The following is an 18,652-nucleotide window of genomic DNA, read 5'->3' as shown; positions in this document are numbered from 1 at the left end:
CAACTGCTCAGGATCTGTGTGTAAGATATGGAAACTCTGTCATATAAATGTATTTAGTGCCATATCCAACCCTGCCCCTCCCGTGAATAGCCCTAAGCCTCTATTCTGTCATTTATCGTTCTTTGTTTTAACTGCCTTAATCATTTTTGTGATCATATTAGCCTATTTTCTATTTTTATCCTCTTGTCATTCTGCCCGTCAACTGAGAGCAGTGCCACATGGTGTTTGGACGTGCTGACCTTTCTGAAAACAATTCATTCATTCATTGATTCATTCATTCATCCACTCATCCATTCAACAATCCTGGCCCTGTCCTGGGAACTGAGGATGCAGCAATAGAGAAATAAAGATGGCTGCTGCCTGCCAGGTGCACTGCCCAGATCCTTGTTCAGGGCCACTCTGCTCATTCCCCAGCTGCCAGAATTGTTACTGGCTGATGACCCACACTGAGTCCTCCCTGTGAATTGTCCTTGGCCAAAGGGAGCTGTGTCCCCTTCCTGGGGACACTCTGCATCCAATGACTGGCTGATTTGGGGCCCACCTCCTTTGTCTCAATTCAGGACATCCCTGAAGCACTTCCCCAGCTTCAGGGCTCTCCTGGGAATCAGTGGAGACCTCTGTTGCAACTGAATCACAATCCAAGTCCACTCTCTGCCCAGTCTTGCCTCCTTCACACCCTATGGCTGCTGTGCCTGAGAGCACCCCCTGCCATAACCCTCCTGGAACACAAATCTCCAGCTCAGAGTTTTGTTCCCAGGGAGATCATCCTATGACACCTGCTATCATGCAGTTTGTATTCTAGGAGTGACAGAAAATTAACAAACACAGTTATGTGAAAACTGACATTGCTGTGGGAAGAAATAGAGGGGGGTCAGGGGATCAGGGATACAGAATGGGAAGAAGATTAATTCTTCATACTCAACAGAATGATTGGAATAGGCATCTCTGAGAATGTGACGTTTGAGCAAAGACTTGAAATTAGCAAGTTGAATGTCCAAAAGCTTCTGAATCCAAAATTGAGCCTGGATCAGTCAGGATTTCCCAGAGAAACAGAACCAATAGGATGTGAATGTGTATATGTGTTTGTGTACATATATGTGAATAGATACATGCATATACACTAGGATCTGTTTCAAGGAATTGGCTAATGGCATTGTGGAGCCCAGCAAGTCTGAAGTCTGCAGGGAAGGCCAGCAGCTGGAATAGGTAGGAGTTGATGCTTTAGTCTCAGGGCAGAATTTCTTCTTCTCTGGGAAACCTCAATTTTTGCTCTTAAGGTCTTCCACGGATGAGGTGAGGCCCAATCACATTATGAAAGATAATCAGATTTACTTATAGTCTACTATTTGTGAATGTTCATCGCATCCCCAAATACCGTCACAGCAGCACCTAGGTTAGTATTTGATTAGGCACTGGGTACTATAGCCTAACCACGCTGACACAGGAACCTGACAATCACAGCTACTCTGTCTCACACATATGCATCCCAACACCTTTCCCTGCTTTACTTTTCTCCTTAACACCCATCAAGAGTTGACATTCTGTGTATTTTACCCTCCCCAGTGTCTTACACCAAGCCCCTTCATTCATTTATGTAGTACCTGTTTATTATCTTGAAAACATATAAGTTGGTAGCCTTCCAGTGTGAGTATCCCTAAGAGAAAATACACATAAAAAAATAAGGACTTAGAAATAATAGTTGGGGTGGAGGAACTTCTGGCAGTGGCAGCTCAAGTGGCCAAGACAAGATGGGTCAAAGTCAGGGTGGTGGTCATGGTCCTGGATGTGGCAAGAAGGATGACAAGGACAAGAAAAATAAGTACTAACCTCCTGTACCAACTAGAGTGGGGGAAAAAGAAGAAAAAAACAAAAGGACAAGATGCTGCTAGTAAACTGCCACTGGTGACACTTCATACTCAGTGTTGGTTAAAATTACTGAAGTTAGAGAGAATTAGACTATCTTCTCATGGAGGAAGAATTCATTAGAAATCAGGAACAAACAAAACCATTAGAAGAAAAGCAAGAAGAGGAAAGATCAAAAGTGGATGATCTGAGGGGGACCCCGATGTCAGTAGGAACCTTGGAAGAGATAATCGATGACAATCATGCCATCGTATCTACATCTGTGGGCTCAGAACACTATGTCAGCATTCTTTCATTTGTAGACAAGGATCTGCTGGAACCTGGCTACTCGGCTCCACTCAGACACAAGGTACATGTCGTGATAGGGCTGCTGATGGATGACATGGATCCCCTGGTCACAATGATGAAGGTGGAGCCCCCCAGGAGACCTATGCCAATACTGGGGTGTTGGACAACCAAATTCAGGAAATTAAGGAATCTATGGAGCTTCCTCTCATTCATCCTGAATATTATGAAGAGATGGGTATAAAGCCTCTTAAAGGGGTCATTGTCTGTGGTCCACCTGGCACAGGTAAAACCTTGTTAGCCAAAGCAGTAGCAAACCAAACCTCAGCCTCTTTCTTGAGAGTGGTTGGCTCTGAACTTATTCGGAGGTGATGGGCCCAAACTCGTACGGGAAATGTTTCAAGCTGCTGAAGAATATGCACCATCCATCATTTTGGGGACCATCCAATGTCCCAGTTGAAGCCAGTGGGACAAAAAGATGTGACTCCAATTCTGGTGGTGAGAGAGAAATTTAGCAAACAATGTTGGAACTGGAACTGTTGAACCAGTTGGGTAGATTTGAATCTAGGGAAGATGTGAAAGTTATCATGGCCACAAAACAAATAGAAACTTTGGATCCAGGACTTATCAGACCAGGTCGCATTGACAAGAAGATCGAGTTCCACCTGCCTGATGAAAAGACTAAGAAGCACATCTTTCAGATTCACACAAGCAGGATGCCACTGGCCGATGACATAACCCTGGATGACTTGATCATGGCTAAAGATGACCTCTCTGGTGCTGACATCAAGGCAATCTGTACAGAAGTTGGTCTGATGGCCATAAGGGAACATAGAATGAAAATAACAAATGAAGACTTCAAAAAATCCAAAGAAAATTGTTCTTTATAAGAAACAGGAAGGCATCCCTGAGGGATTCTATCTCTAGTGAACCACCGCTGCCATCAGAAAATGGTTGGGAGCTTTCTCAATCCCTGAAAGGGATGAGGCTGGGGGAGTTGTCCAGAGGAATCCCTGTTCCCATTGATTTTTATTAGCAAAACATCCTGTGTGTATTTCGGAGTACGATGTGTAAGTGCCCAGTGAGTAGCCTTTGTCTGTTGGTCACTGTGCAACACTCTGCTTCCAAATATAGCATGCTGTTTCACCAAAAAAAAAAAAAAAAAAAAAAAAAAAAAAAAAAAAAGGGGTTGATGCTAAACAAGAGGTGGTGTCAGGTGGGTAACATGAAAGTGCTGGTTAATATCCCGAGTTAATGGGTTCAGAGATTTCAAAGGAGGATGAAACTTTGACTTGAGAAGGATTTTTTTACCTTTCTGAGGTTTCATCTGAGAGAGCAATCCACTTGGGCACAAAATGAATTTATAAGAGCAGCAAACAGAACCAAACCTGAAAGCATCACCAGTCTCTGTGCTGGGTCTATTTGAGCACCTTGATGCCAATTCTCTAAGCCTGAGTGGGAGGCAGGCTTACCTAGAGTTTCTTTACTTTTTAAGTATGTGCAATCTGATGACCCCTTCTCTCTCATCAGGTTCAGCTTTGTCTGACCAGTACTTAAGGCAAATGTTGGCCTCACAAACTTTTCCAAACACCAAGCATTTAATAAGAGTATCAACTCTGGCTCATGCAAAAGTGGGTGACTTATAGAAATAATGGGGACAGAAACAGAGGTGGTGTTGTCAGCTAATCATCCCTTTTCCTGGAAAATTTAAATATTTTCCATAAAATTATTATACAGTTATTCACTTTAAAGCTATTCTCAAATGTCCATAGAGGCTCAGTCATGAACGAATATTCATTGAGGCTTCACACTGTCTGGGCACGTCAGGAAACATCCATGTAATAAATAGACATGAGCACATATCTACGAAAACTTGGCTAGTTACTCAAGGCAATGTGTGTCCAAGCATAACCTGGAAATTTGTCCCATGAGGATTCAGAAGCAGGAGAGAAAATGTCACTATTAACTGAAATGCATAGAAAAGGCTTCATGATGGAAGGAGAATAGAACTCAAGCAGAGAAGAGGAAAGAAGGACCTCTGAGTGGGAAGGCACCCAGAGCAAAGGCACCCAAGTGGGAATGCGTGTGCATATTAGGATGCAGAATTCTCTCTGTTATATGTAGGGGTCAAGGAGGTGGGAGCAATGTAAGAGCTGAAGAATGTTTTCAGATGTAGAATTAGCATATATAAAGGAATAAGATTTTTTTCTGATTTATAAAAGTATTTCTGTAAGTTCTTCTAAAATTAAGCAACATGTAGTTTAAGATCTAACAAATCATTCTTTTTAAGAAGAACAAAATTATATGAGAAAAGAATCCTCTCCCCCCATTGTATGAGTTGTTAATTCTCCATTGTTCTCTATGTGTTGGTTATGTATCTATTGCCTCTTGGATCCAAGCCCACCTTTCTATACTCTGCTCTCGGATATGGTAAGCCATCTGGGGCGTTCTCCCTTAGATGCTGCCAGCAGGAGCCTTAGAGTGTGACTGGAGGGTGGGAGGAAGGAAAGGGACCCTCCTTCCTGGTTTTTGCACTTTCTGGGGGTGTCTCTCCAGCAGCAGTATTGCTCCAGCAGCATAGTTGGTGCCAGCTTTCAGCAGCCCCAGAACCAGCCTCCCATTCTCTGTCGCAGGCACTAGCAAGAGCCAGGCGATGCCCATCTCTAGGGGGTTGAGCTCAGTCAGCGGGTCCCCCTCTGAGCCACTTGGTTCTGCTAACTCTACCTCTTGATGGTTGCTTCCCCAGGCCTAGAGCGGGTAACTGCTTTGTCAAATTAATTTTATTTTTTAAGATAAGTTCATAAAACATAAAATTCACTGTTTGAAAGCATACAATTCAGTGGTTAGTAATAAATTCATAATGTTGTGCAACCATTACCATGATCTAATTCTACTATGTCTTCATCACTCCAAAAAGAAACACTGTATCTCCCAGTTGCCACCAATTACCTTTTTTTACTTTGCAGTCAACAAGTGTTTCCTGGAGAGATACTCCTAGACTGTGTAAATATCCCATTCTGTACTCAACTTTCACCCTCCAGTTTTCAAATCTATTCATACATTTTGCTTAAAATAATTACTATGGTTCTCAAATTGCTCTAAGTCCTGAATTTTTTCAACATTCATTAGCTGGCATTCTACTGTAGGAAAGAGCATTCTCTTTCCATTTATGTGTTCATTTGCTTATTATATCAGGATAGACTCATGGATATCTATTTTAATCAATGGGAAATAATCTAATACTGTGGTTACTTGGACACACAAATCATCCCAGATTGGACCAGCTGGCCCCCCTTCCAGCTGTCCCATGTCCTCTATGTTGCCATCATTATTTGATTACTTTCTTACCTTCTGGAGCAACAAGATGTTCTAAACTTGGCATATTTTTCCTGGTCCACCTGTGAGATTGGCCATTTCTCCAAGGAATTCTGGTCCATATTCATGGAAAATAGTATAATATTTAGAAACTAAATTCTAAATAGGATCTTTGTTATTGGATTTCACTACTCCCAAGCTCTCTCCGGTATAAAGCTAGGAAACATATGTATTTGTGTACATGTGTGCATGTACATGTGTGCATGGCCAGAAGATATTAAAGTATATGCACACAATCATAGAAATGTATATCAATGTTTTATTTCTTTAACCCCACATAGTGCAAATTCTAAATTTACACCAAAACTTCTCATCCTAATCCCATAGACTACAGGATTCATTCTAGCTTTCTCCTTTTCTATATTTATTACTGTCTTTTCTTGCAGTGAGACACCTGGCTCCCACTGCCTCATTACAATGACTTATTTCCTCAGCCCTCCTGCTCACTGCTTTTACTCCATCTTCCAAGCCCAGAGAGCTACCACCCCCATTTAGCCATCTTCCTTGCATGGCCAGAAACCCCATGCAGCCGATAATCTATTTGAAAACATTTCATTAATGATAAAAATACATATTGTGATCTAATGACTTAAACCTATTTCCTTTGCAGAAAGTGTTGCAAATGTTATAACACAGCAAACTCCTTGAATGTGTGTGTCTTCCAGTAATTTTGATAGACTGGCCAGAGTGAAAGTTAGTCCATGAATGTGATAGAGTGTTTTCTCTAAGAAAAGCTAACTTTATGCCTTTAAATCCATGAGTTGCACATGAACATGACATGAGCAAACACGTATTGTTCAATGGTTCCTGGTGGCCACTGTTTTTATTCTGGATTTTTGCTTCATAAAAATGATAAATCTGATGTTATAAACTTTCTAAGGAAGCTCACATTTTTCCTAATGCTCAAAATTGAAAGGAAAAAGGGGGCGCATGGCTTCAGGAGCCACTTAGCATTGCAGTTCAACTGTTAAAAATTACAAACAAAAATTTTATTTAATTTCTTGCTTGCCCTTAATAGGAAAGGCATCTTTACAGGATTGTTGATTATAGTGTCTGGAATGGTTCATACTGGAAGATCCTCTCAGCTAATCATACTCTGCTCCTTTTTCTTTTCACTAGATGCATTGTGGCCTGAACATGAACATACATGGTGCTAAGTAATTTTTTTTTTTTTCTTTTTGAGACAGGGTCTTGCTCTGTCACTCAGGCTGGAGTGCAGTGGCGCAATCATGGCTCACTGCAACCTTAAGGGCTCAAGTGATCTTCTTGCCTCAGCCTCCCAAGCAGCCGGTGTGTGCCACCACACCCAGCCAATTTTTTTTTATTTTTTTGTAGAGACGGGGTCCCACTATGTTGCCCAGACTAGTCTCAAACTCCTGGGCTCAAGAGATCCTCCCGCCTCACCCTTCCAAACTGTTGGGATTACAGGCATGAGCTACCAGGCCTGATCAGCTATTTATACCTTCTCTGACTCTTAAACCTGCCCTGGGGCCACTGGTGTACTCACTGTATTTAACAACCAGCTTTCTGGAGTGCTGCGGGGAGAAGGGTAGTCCTGATTTGCAGTAAATGGCCATTTTTGTAGCATAAATACTCCCACAGTGGCCAGCGTCAAGCTTCCAACACGACATCACTTCACTGGGGGCGAGGAAGAGATTACACAACTGGCTCTCATGAGCTTGTGTGAGCCACCTCCAGCCGTGTGTACCTATAAACCCACCAGACCCACCCACCCACTTAAGCATTGTCTCCGAACTGCCAGTGACTTAAAAAAAAGTTCTGTACACTAGAGAGATAAGGGTTCAGGAAACAGGCCATAGTCCTTGATTTCAGGTGCTCACATGCTTAATTCAGAGAGATGGCTGTCCTGTATCCATGATCAACAGAGAGGTTCTTGCTGGGAACAAGAGAAACGGGAAGAGAATAAGTGAAAGAAAAAATAAAATCAGCGAACTGTCTTGAAGTCAAAACTGAGCTTGCGGTAAAGCATATGGGATCAACCACCTCCTATGTTTTCACAGTTCTGCTCTGCCTGAAGGGAAGTGCCAGCTCCAAAGGAGGTCCAGCTGGTCTCCTGTGAGCAGGATTTGCAGGCTGAGGGTTAAAGGCACCCTAAGCCATGGAGCACCTCTGACCCCCACTGGCTGCTGTGATGCATTGCATCTCAGGGATGGCCAAGGCCCCTCAGTACATTGCCCTTTCCTAACCACAGGTGACCAGTTTCTCCTTCGATGTATTGTCAGGACTTTCCACCAAATGCCATCCATTTATCATCCATCTCCTTTGAGATATTTTCACTCTTTATCTACTTCTCCTCTGGGCTGGTAGATATTTCTAAGTCACTGTATAGTGCATGGATTTTATTTTCATTTTTGTTTGATCAGAAAATGAGTCAAGAGAAGATATGACGTTGTTGCATATGTAGTTGATTTTCATTTCTCTTTTTCTTGTCCTTTTGGTGACAAACACCAGGAACCGCTTCTTTTTGTAGAAGAAGTCCTTCACCACCTATTCTGTGTCATCATCTGAAGTGCATGCTGTCTTGTGGTCCCTTTGGTAGAGCAGGAGCACCACCCACAGCAACAAAACATGCCCTGAGTCTCTGGAGGGAGCCTGGGCAGTTAATGAAACCCAGGGCCAATGGACCACGAAGCCCAGTCCATAATTAGAGAGCTGCATCCGTTGCTCACACGCAAGTGTCTGATTCCATCGGTTCACTTTGGTATCTGTATGGCGTCTCTCTATTTGTATGATACCTTGGTAATCTGACTCATGAATTAGACCAGACCAAAGCAAGCTGAGGGAAAGGCAGAGTATGTGTGGGTAAGGAGCATGCCTTCCAATGGGTTTGCTCCAATCTCAGCAATCTCCACTGATTTCCAGCCTTGTTCTAAAAACAAAACATTAGTTGTACATTCCAGGTATTCCTCAAAGGAGTTATTTTTTTCCAGTACCCTGTATTAAATTAATTTTGATTTTGCGTCTAGTCTCACCACTTTAGATCATAACCTGAGTGTAACTTCCTTTTGCTGAGCAGGAATAGTCTTGCCTCTCTACGTATCACTTTCAAACATAAAATTCTGGGTTTCTTATTCTAAAGAATTGCTTTCTGCTCTTGTTTCTCATGGCCAGCAGAGGGACTCCAGAGTAACCCTCAGACAGAGTGTGAGGTTGGGCCACTTTGTGGTGGTGAAAGATCGCCCAGCTCTCTAGAGAAGAGACATTTAAACCTAGGGTTTCCCAGCACACATACAAAAGGCTTGAGAAATAAAGCCGGATCTCTCAGGACCACAGGTAACAATAATCTTTCCCTGGGGCTAAGAAGAGCTTTGTAATCACATCCACCCCAGCAGAGAGAAAGAAAGCAGGTTAGTGCTTCTTTTAAGAATTGTGAAAACTGAAGGAGAAAACAACCAGAACCCTGGATGGGAGCCATTATTCCTCGTTGACATCACAGCCCTCCAGAGCCGCGGAGAGGGGATATTTGGGAGACTAGGGACCAACTCAACCTTATTACGTTTTGTTGGCTGATAAACTTCACAAATGACCTAGTCATCACTGAAATTATTCAGTCACTTGTCACATTTTTCTCCTTTTTTTTCCCCCAGTCTTATAGACAATGAGCAAATTGTGTAGGAAATAAACTGTTTGCAACAGATGCCGGAGAGCGTGAGGAGAAATAGGCACACTTTTACACAGTTGGTGGGAGTGTAAGTTGGTTCAACCATTGTGGAAGACAATATGGCAATTCCTCAAGGATCTAGAAACAGAAATACCATTTGACCCAGCAATCCCATTACTGGGTATACACCCAAAAGATTATAAATCATTCTACTATAAAGACACATGCACATGTATGTTTACTGCAGCACTGTTCACAATAGCAAAGACTTGGAACCAACCCAAATGCCCATCAATGATACACTGGATAAAGAAAATGTGGCACATATATACCATGGAATACTATGCAGCCATTAAAAAGGATGCATTCATGTCCTTTGCAGGGACATGGATGAAGCAGGAAACCATCATTCTTAGCAAAGTAACACAAGAAGAGAAAACCAAACACCGCATGTTCTCACTCATAAGTGGGAGTTGAACAGTGAGAACACATGGACACAGGGAGGGGAACATCACATACCGGGGCCTGTCCGGGGGTAGGGGACTAGGGGAGGGATAGCATTAGGAGAAATACCTAATGTAGATGATGGGTTGATGGGTGCAGTAAACCGCCATGACATGTGTATACCTATGTAACAAACCTGCACATTCAGCATATGTATCCCAGAACTTAAAGTAAAAAAATGAAAATAGATTTTAAAAAGGAAATAAACTCTTTGTTTTAATAAAATGTATATTATAACCGGGCACAATGGCCAACATCCATAACCCTAGCACTTTGGGGGGCTGAGGCAGGCAAATCACTTGAGCTCAGGAGTTTGAGACCAGCCTGGACAACATGGCAAAACCCCATCTCCAAAAAAAAAAAAAAAAATTACACAAATTAGCCGGGTGTGATGGGTGTGGTGGTGCATGCCTGTAGTCCCAGCTACGTGAGAGGCTGAGGTCCAAGAGTCATTTGAGCCCAGGAGGTCGAGGCTGCAGTTAGCCAAGATCACACCACTGCGCTGCAGCCTGGGCAACAGCAAGACCCTGTCACAAAAAATTAAATAAAATGTATATTACAGTCAGACGGGCTACTCTGTGAATTCTGAATGGGCCACTGTCTCTAATCAGAAAGCTTTGTAAGATCCTTGGCACATGGCAATGGCATCCTCAGTCAGTGTCTGTGTGGCTTTACTAAACATTAACTTGAAGATCGGTTTTATTTCTTAATACTAGACAAGACTGATCAAGCAATAAGAAGTTGTGGTGTACTTAAAATGTTCAGGGAGTGTATAAGGCAATGAATGCAAGGGTTGCAGCAAAGAAACATGGGACACGATCCCTAAATATAGAAGTTATCTACCTAGGAATATGAGGCACAATACAATACAAGCAATAAAGAAGTATCAAGTAATCTCTTTACTGATAATACTGATCAGGATAGTAATAGTGACAGTGTATTGAGTGTTTACTCTGTTCCAAACACTGTGCTAAATGCTTTATATAAACCATGTTGTTGAATCCTTAAAACAACTTTATTAAGTAGGTAATATTATTATTGCCACTTTAGGGATAAGGAAACCAACTCACATAAAGCTTAAATCATTTGCCAGGATTTGATTCCAGGCTGTCTGACACCAAAGACCATGCCTTTAAATATCCAGCGAGCTGTAATGCCTCATAAGGGCAAAGGGAGTTCAAAGTGGGGAGATCAGCATGGGCTGGATGAGATCTTCATGGAAGAGGGATCCTGGAGATGTGGATGTGGTTTGGGGTAAAGAGAGGATGGAGAAGACATTCCAAGGAAGGAGGGAGAAGGAGAGGGAGAGCACACACAGGCGGAGAAGTGAAAATGCACAAAGCTCATTGGGGTCCCAAGAGTTACCCTGCTGCCACTGCACACCCTTTGTGCATGGATGTGAGTGGGTGGATAATGGTGGTCAGGTGACAAGAGCAGATGGAAGTTAGGTTTATGGAAGGGCCTCCTTGAAAAAAGCCTTCAGAAATTAGAGGGAAATAAAAACAATTGAAACCAAAACAAAATTGACAAGTGGAATCTAATTAAACTAAAGAGCTTTTACACAGCAAAAGAAACTATCAACAGAGTAAACAGTAGAGAATGGGAGAAAATATTTGCAAACTATGCATCTGATAAAGGTCTAATATCCAGACTCTATAAGGAAATTAAACAAATCAACAAGCAAAAACCAAATAACCTCATAAAAAATGGGCAAAGGACCTAAACAGACACTTCTAAGAAGACATGCAAGTGGCCAACAAACATATGAAAAAAATGCTCATCTGGCTGGGTGTGATGGCTCATGCCTGTCATCCCAGCACTTTGAGAGGCCTGGGCAGGAGGATCACTTGAGGTCAGGAGTTAGAGACCAGCCTGGTCAACACGGTGGAACCCCATCTCTACAAAAAATACAAAAAAAAAAAAAAATTAGCAGGGTGTGGTGGCACACTTGTAATCCCAGCTACTTGGGCAGCTAAGGTGGGAGAATCGTTTGAACCCACCTACTTGGGAGGTGGAGGTTGCAGTGAGCTGAGATCACACCACTGCATTCCAGCCTAGGCAACAAAGCGAGACTCCATCTCAAAAACAAACAACAACAACAAAAATGTTCATCATCACTAATCGTCAGAGAAATGGAAATCAAAACCACCATGAGACACCATCTCACACCATTCAGAATGACCATTATTTAAAAAAAAAAAAAAAATACGCTGGCAAGGCTGCAGAGAAAAGGGAATACCTACACACTGTTGGTGGGAATGTAAATTAGATCCCACTGTGGAAAGCAAGTTTGGCGACTTCTCAGAGAATTTAAAACAGAGCTACCATTCAACGCAGCAATCCCATTATTAGGTATATGCCCAAAGGAAAATAAATTATTATACCAAAAAGACACATGCACTCATATGTTCATCACCATGCTACTCACAATAGCAAAACCATGGAATCGACTTAGGTGTCCATAAATGATGGACTGAATAAAGAAAATGTAGAACATATATACCATGAAATATTCCACAGACATAAACAAGAATGAATCATGTCCTTTGCAGCAACATGGATGGAGCTGGAGGCCATAATCCTAAGTGAATTAATGCAGGAACAGAAAATCAAATGCTGCATGTTCTCACTTAAAAGTGAGAATTAAACATTGAACGTACATAGACATAAACATGGGAACAACAGACACTGCAGACTACTAGATGGGAGAGGGTGGGAGGGAACAAGCTGAGAAACTACCTATTGGGTACTACGTGCACGACCTGGGTACAGTCCATCCATGTCATAAGCCTGCAGATGTACCCCCTGTATCTAAAATAAAAGTTGAAAATTTAAAAAAATCTTTATAAATCTAGATAAGAAATTGTTAACTTTTTACCACTTAACAAATGTAAATGTCTTACAAGAAAAATGTTATAAAGGGGTTTATCTGTTGTCTAGAAGAAAGATGACAAAATTATGTTTAAAAAGAGAAAGAATGGGCCGGGTGTGGTGGCTCATGCCTGTAATCCCAGCACTTTGGGAGGTCGAGGCAGGAAGATCACTTAAGGCCAGGAGTTCGAGACAAGTCTGGCCAACATGGCATTTCTACTAAAAATACAAACACTCACCAGGTGTGGTGGTGGCACCTGTGGTCCCAGCTACTAGGGAGGCTGGGGCAGGAGAATCACTTGAACCCAGGAAGCAAAGGTTGCAGTGAGCTGAGATCATGCCACTGCACTCCAGCCTGGGCAACAGAAAGTGAATCTTTCTCAAAAAAAAAAAAAAAAAAAAGAATGAAATTTGGAGTGAAGAAGGCAACATTGGAGCCAGGACAAGCAATAAGTAAATTACTTCAACAATTCTCCACGTGAAGTGACAAAGGTATGTTCTTTGAGCAGAGGGCAGGAAATTCCAACCAGAGATGAGATGTTACCAGTGGGGTCTGGCTAAATTCTAGCCCCAGACACTTTATATTATAATCCCAACCAGGAGGTTTCAAACACTAACATATTTTACAACTTTGGTCTGGTCACCTAAAAATAATAACCATCTCTGACAAGTACTATACCAAGTCCTTTTCATATGCCTTTCATTCCCACAACAAGTGAGCTTAGGAATTATCATCATGATTGATGTTACAGATGAGGAAACCGAGATTCAGAGAATATCTGACTTACTAAAAGCTTCCCAAACAGGAAATAACCAACTCAAAGCTCAAACCCAGATCATCATTGTTCACTAATGCATTCTACAAACATGAACTGAGAAGTCACACGCACCAAGCACTATGCTACATAAATAATTCATATGTACCACATTAGGAAGCTTATGGCGATTGTACAGACAAACATAATAGATGTGTTAACTGTAGGTGCCAATACATTCCCTATGTGCCTCAACATTTGTCATTGGGATAAGTGTGTATTAAATATTTGAGGGCACGTTTCATAAGTAAAATTCCAATTCAAATGCAATTTATTCCATCTCTCACTTCTTGCATGGGGGTAGCTGAAAAGAGCCAGCTGCCCATCCTTCAGAATGAGACCAGAAAGTGATGCATCTGATGTCTACAGTTTGCCAACAAAGTCATTCTCCCCACTTTAGTCTCTTGGCAAGGAGGAGGCAAGCACTGACTGAGTGTGAGCCAACATCCTGTCACTGTTCCCTCCCACCTCCATTCTTAACGGGTGCAGCCTGGTGAAATTGAACACAGAGGAAGCTCTCAGGAAAGGAAGGCATGAAGACTGCATGGAGTGAAGTCAGGCTGACCTAAGCACAGATCCCAGTGTGGCCACTTACCAGCTATATCACTGTGACCATGTGAGTCAACCTCTGTAAACCTCCATTTTATTGTCTGTAAAATGAGATTACTGGCAATCAAATATATGTTGAATGAATGAATGCGAAGAATGCACCAATACATTTTTGTTGGTAGGATTAGAAAAACATATATATGTAAAGCACCTACTGTAGTGCATGGCACAGTCAAAAAACATATGAGTATAAAGTCGTTTATTTAAATAATCCGAACTTTCCCTGCATTGAGCACCCTGCAGTCAGCTCAGCTCATATATGTGTAATGCAGAACGTTTTTGTGAGAAAAGCAAAACAAAACTTTGTCCCGAATCCCTTTCTCAGATTTATATAAGCCAGGACCAATCCAGCTTCAACTCATCCAAGACATGAGGTCAAAAAATAAAAGGTATTATCAATCTGTGATCTAAGGTATTATCAATAGAGGAGGAGATCTATAGAAGAGAGGCTATTCTGCCAATTTGACTATATAAACTTTGGTGGGATTTCCCATCCATTCCTACATATATGTATGTGGTACTCAAAGATTTCAAAAAGCAAGTTTTGGAGCAATTTTCCTTAATCAACTGCCTCTCGTGACACTATCCAGGAGCTTAATAGTAATGACAACTGTTAATAATAGCTAGCATCATGTACCGTATAGGCAGATACTATTCTTACTCCATGTTGCAGATAAGGAAAATGAGGTTCAGCAAACTTAAGTGTAGCAGACGTGAGTGATTTTCTACCCAATACACTCCCTCCTCATTGACCAACCTCAAATTTTTTTCAAATGTCCACCCCTCCCCAAGTGGCACTGGCATGCATACAAATTAGGGAGGCCCATCACAGAAACCCACTTTCAATTGCTGGGGTTTGGCTTAGGTGGGAACAAGTGACCTAGTTAAGTTCAATAATTCATGAGATGAGGTCTGCTAGTGGAGGGGCGGGGGGCTTCTAGCAAAGGATTACTAGATAATAAAGAGACACATGGGAAGAAGAGTTCCTGTTTCTTCCAACAGATGTTGTGTCCAGATGTGACTCAGGGTACCAAGAAGAGTAGCTACAGATACTACTGGTATGTTGAAGATGGCAGAGTAATAAGATGGGTTCTTCCTTATTGGGCCATTGAATTAACCAACTCTAATGAAATTCTACCTCAGACTTCATGATATATGAGAAAATACATTGTTCTTCTTGTTTAAGGCTTTCAGGCTGGGTTTTTTTGTTTTGTTTGTTTGTTTGTTTGTTTTGGCTACTTCCAATAAAAAGCTTCTTTCTGGATTCACTAAGTAAATCAGTGAAGGTCACACACTCAGCAAATGGAAGATACTGCTCTTAACCTTCCCACCCTCTCACCCCATCCGCAGCCCCGGCCCAAGTCCCATGGTTCATGGCAGGCCTGAGATCACAGGAATGAAAAACCTCAGATAAAGAAAAAATCAGAAATATGAGTTTCTCTGTCACAAAGCAAAGAGCATCTAAGTAGAAGTGTACTTCCCAGCACGATTGAAAGCTGCAGGAAAAAATATGGAAGCAAATATATTTCCCCAGAAACAATTTTCACTAAACTACAAATTTTTTAACCATTAAGACTTTCTCTACTGGAAATAAGAATCAATAGTCATCTTTTCATGGATATTAAAAATCCCTTGTTTTTAAAAGAAAAGTAAATAAATAATTTTCACCAGAAAATTCTTGACTGGGTATTCTCAAAGTGTGGTTTGGAAACTCAAAGTCTCTTTCAGGTCAAAACTAGTTTTCATGATAACACTGAGGCATCCTTCGCCTTTTCCATCTCATTCTCTCAAGTGTGCATTAGTGCTCTCCAGAGGCTACATGATGTGTGATATCAAACAGACTAAGTGCAGAAACAGATATGAGAATCCAGCTGTCTTCTGATAGAAAGCATTTCTCAGAAAGAGATTTGCCAGGTATCAAAGAGATTCGCAAACGTTTTGTAGAAACATACGTCAGTGTCATTCTTTCCTAATTTTTTGTCTTGGCAAATAAGTCATTTTCATAAATGTGTGGTATTTATGTTAATTGGTATTGGGTTTATTATTGTAGTTTTTTTTAATTAATATACTTTTTTAAGTCCTCAGGTTTTATTTCAAGTATAGTAACTATAGGTTGATATAACTCACATATACCAAAGTTCCTTTTGGTCCTCGATCACTTGTAAGAGAATGAAGGAGTCTTGAGACCCAAACACTTGAGAATCTCTGTTCTAGACCAACATATGATGATGTTTCTTCTTCTCCCACTTAGACGCTACCTCTTGAGTGGCAGGGTTTACATACTTGAAGCGTCTTTCTGCTTCCCTCTGATGAGGGATAGATTTAAGGTTTCACCCACAGACTTTGGGCCTGGAGCCTGTACTGTCTTCAAACTCTGCCACTTTAAACTTTGGTAGAAGTTGAGTTCCCCAAGGAGATGTTAAGACAGGCTCCAGCCTTGGGAAATTAGTTCGCCTCCCATCCATCCCTCCTCTCTTCCCACAGAACTCTAGAGCCCGTTTTCAATGCCAGTCTCTCAGAGACCCTCACCTCATTTTCTCTGCCCACACTTTTGTAGATAAGTCTAGCACTGACTAGAACACAGATTGTAGAGGGTACAGCATAACGTTTTTATGTGGAAAGATAACAACAGAATATTCAGGACTTCCACATGAACACACAAGAACTCACCCTGGAATGCCACAGGCAGGAACATTCCAGAGCCCTTCACATCCATTTCCCAAAAGATCTCTATAAGCTGCAAAACAGGCACAAACCCTCCAGTTAGGGGAGGCCATCTGCTTTTATGCCTTGCCACCCTGAAACTTGCTCTAACCCACCCAACCCAATTCTCACCTCCATGGCAGCAGCTCTGTGACCTGAAGTTTCATCAATGCATGCCAGCAGGTGGTCAGTAATGGGCAATCCTCCTTCGGCTTTCATGGAGGGAGGAGAGTGGGAAGATACGGTTGCAGGTTCCTCTGAGGGAGTTGCCAGTGATAATCTCCAACCAGCAGAAAGATGGTGATGGGCCTCAATGGAGAGAGGCTGGGCACATTGTGTATTCATACAATAGCGCTCCTCACACCTTGCACCCAAACAAGGAATACTCTAGGAGGAGCAATTTTCTGAAAGGTTATCTCCTTCGGGAGCTCTGTCTGTGTTTACTGGGACATGGGACGGTGTTTGAGTGATAGGCTTCTTACCTAAAGGTAAGATAAAGGTAAGAAGATCTGCTTTGTAAGAATGGGAAGGAAGAAGGAGAGAAGAAAGAAAACGAGATTTTCTGAGGCTCTTCACAAAATCATTCAGAAAAGAATGGGAAGAGTAAGATCCCTTTCAGCTATATATAACATTCTATAATGTTATAATTTTACTCTTTATGTTACAGGAATCTATTGTTTAAATTTCACTGAGGCCAAACCCTCAACCCAAGAACACATCCCAAACCATCCCTACACTAAGTTCACTGATTTGAGGAATGCTGAAAGAACAGCCTTCCCCAAACTATTGCCACTGCTGGCTTCCCATGGGGCTGGAAGCTTCCCCCGTGACAGTCACACTGTTGGGACAAAGAAAGCATTACCTGGTATAATCTGAAAGCCATTCATATGAATGATCCACATACTCCAGGTACTGTCCACAAGTCTGGGAAGATTAAAGTGAAAACATCTCCAGTCTCTATGTTGGACATAAACCTTGCCCTTTTTCAAGATTCTCTCCATTGCTGTCTTCTCTTAGTTGGTGCCTCATTCCCACTGTCACAGATGAAATGCTACACAGTGGGACATGGCACCTGTGCAGCTGAGAAAGGGCTAGATGATGCCACCCAGAAATGTAAGGGGCCTTAGCTCTCCATGGAGTAAATCTTGACCACTGGGAAACAGGAAATGAAAGAGAATCAGAGTCTGGCTATACCAACCTGAACAAGCCCAATCTCACCTGCTCTCAGAGGCTAAGCAGGGTGGGGCCTGGTTAGTACTCAGGTGGGAGAAAGAGAATCAGGCAGACATATGTCCTTCCTTTCATCCATCCATACTGTGATTTCTCTTTAAAAGCTCTCCAAAAAAGGCAGGGCATGGTGGCTTATGTCTATAATCCAGCACTTTGGGAGGCTGAGGCTGGCGGATCACCTGAGGTCAGGCATTCCAGACCAGCCTGGCCAACATAGTGAAACCCTGTCTCTACTAAAAATACAAAAATTAGCCAGGTGTGGTGGCCCACACCTGTAATCCCAGCTACTTGGGAGGCTGAGGCACGAGAATTGCTTGAACCCAGGAGATGGAAGGTTGCAGTGAGCCGAGATCGCACCACTGCACTGGATGGCAGAGTGAGACTCTGTCTCAAAAAGAAAAAATGAAATACACACAAATACACTCTCCAAAAAAGTCACATGTGCCAAATGAAGACAGATGCCCTATATCTCTTTACAGCTCATTGGGAAGTTGAAGCCAGCATCCTGCATCACACCCCATAGCTTCCTCTTTCCTTAATTAACTTCTATTTGTTTTCAACATTTTCACACCCCCGGCTTGCACCTCTTAAACCAACTGTCAGATCTTTCCCTTAGGTTTTGTTTTCCAGGAGATCAAGACTAAGACACCCTGTCCCAGTGTCAGATTCAAAGAGACTTTGCCACGTGGAAGGGGTCTACCCAAAACTGCCAGCCTTATTACTGACAATAAGTAAAAGGAAGGAGAATTCCTGTTTTCTGTGGGCAGTATGAGGA

At 42.1% G+C, this 18,652-nt stretch overlaps 1 pseudogene; it reads left to right on the top strand.

The window, feature by feature from the left end:
* The first annotated feature begins 1,724 nt into the window (after positions 1–1,724).
* Positions 1,725–3,075, top strand: LOC707786 (26S proteasome regulatory subunit 4 pseudogene; annotated as a pseudogene).
* Positions 3,076–18,652: the final 15,577 nt, after the last annotated feature.

Source organism: Macaca mulatta, chromosome 6 (genome assembly GCF_049350105.2).
Source record: "Macaca mulatta isolate MMU2019108-1 chromosome 6, T2T-MMU8v2.0, whole genome shotgun sequence".
Classification (NCBI taxonomy): Eukaryota; Metazoa; Chordata; class Mammalia; order Primates; family Cercopithecidae; genus Macaca; species Macaca mulatta.
This window is presented reverse-complemented; position numbering and strand designations above follow the sequence as displayed.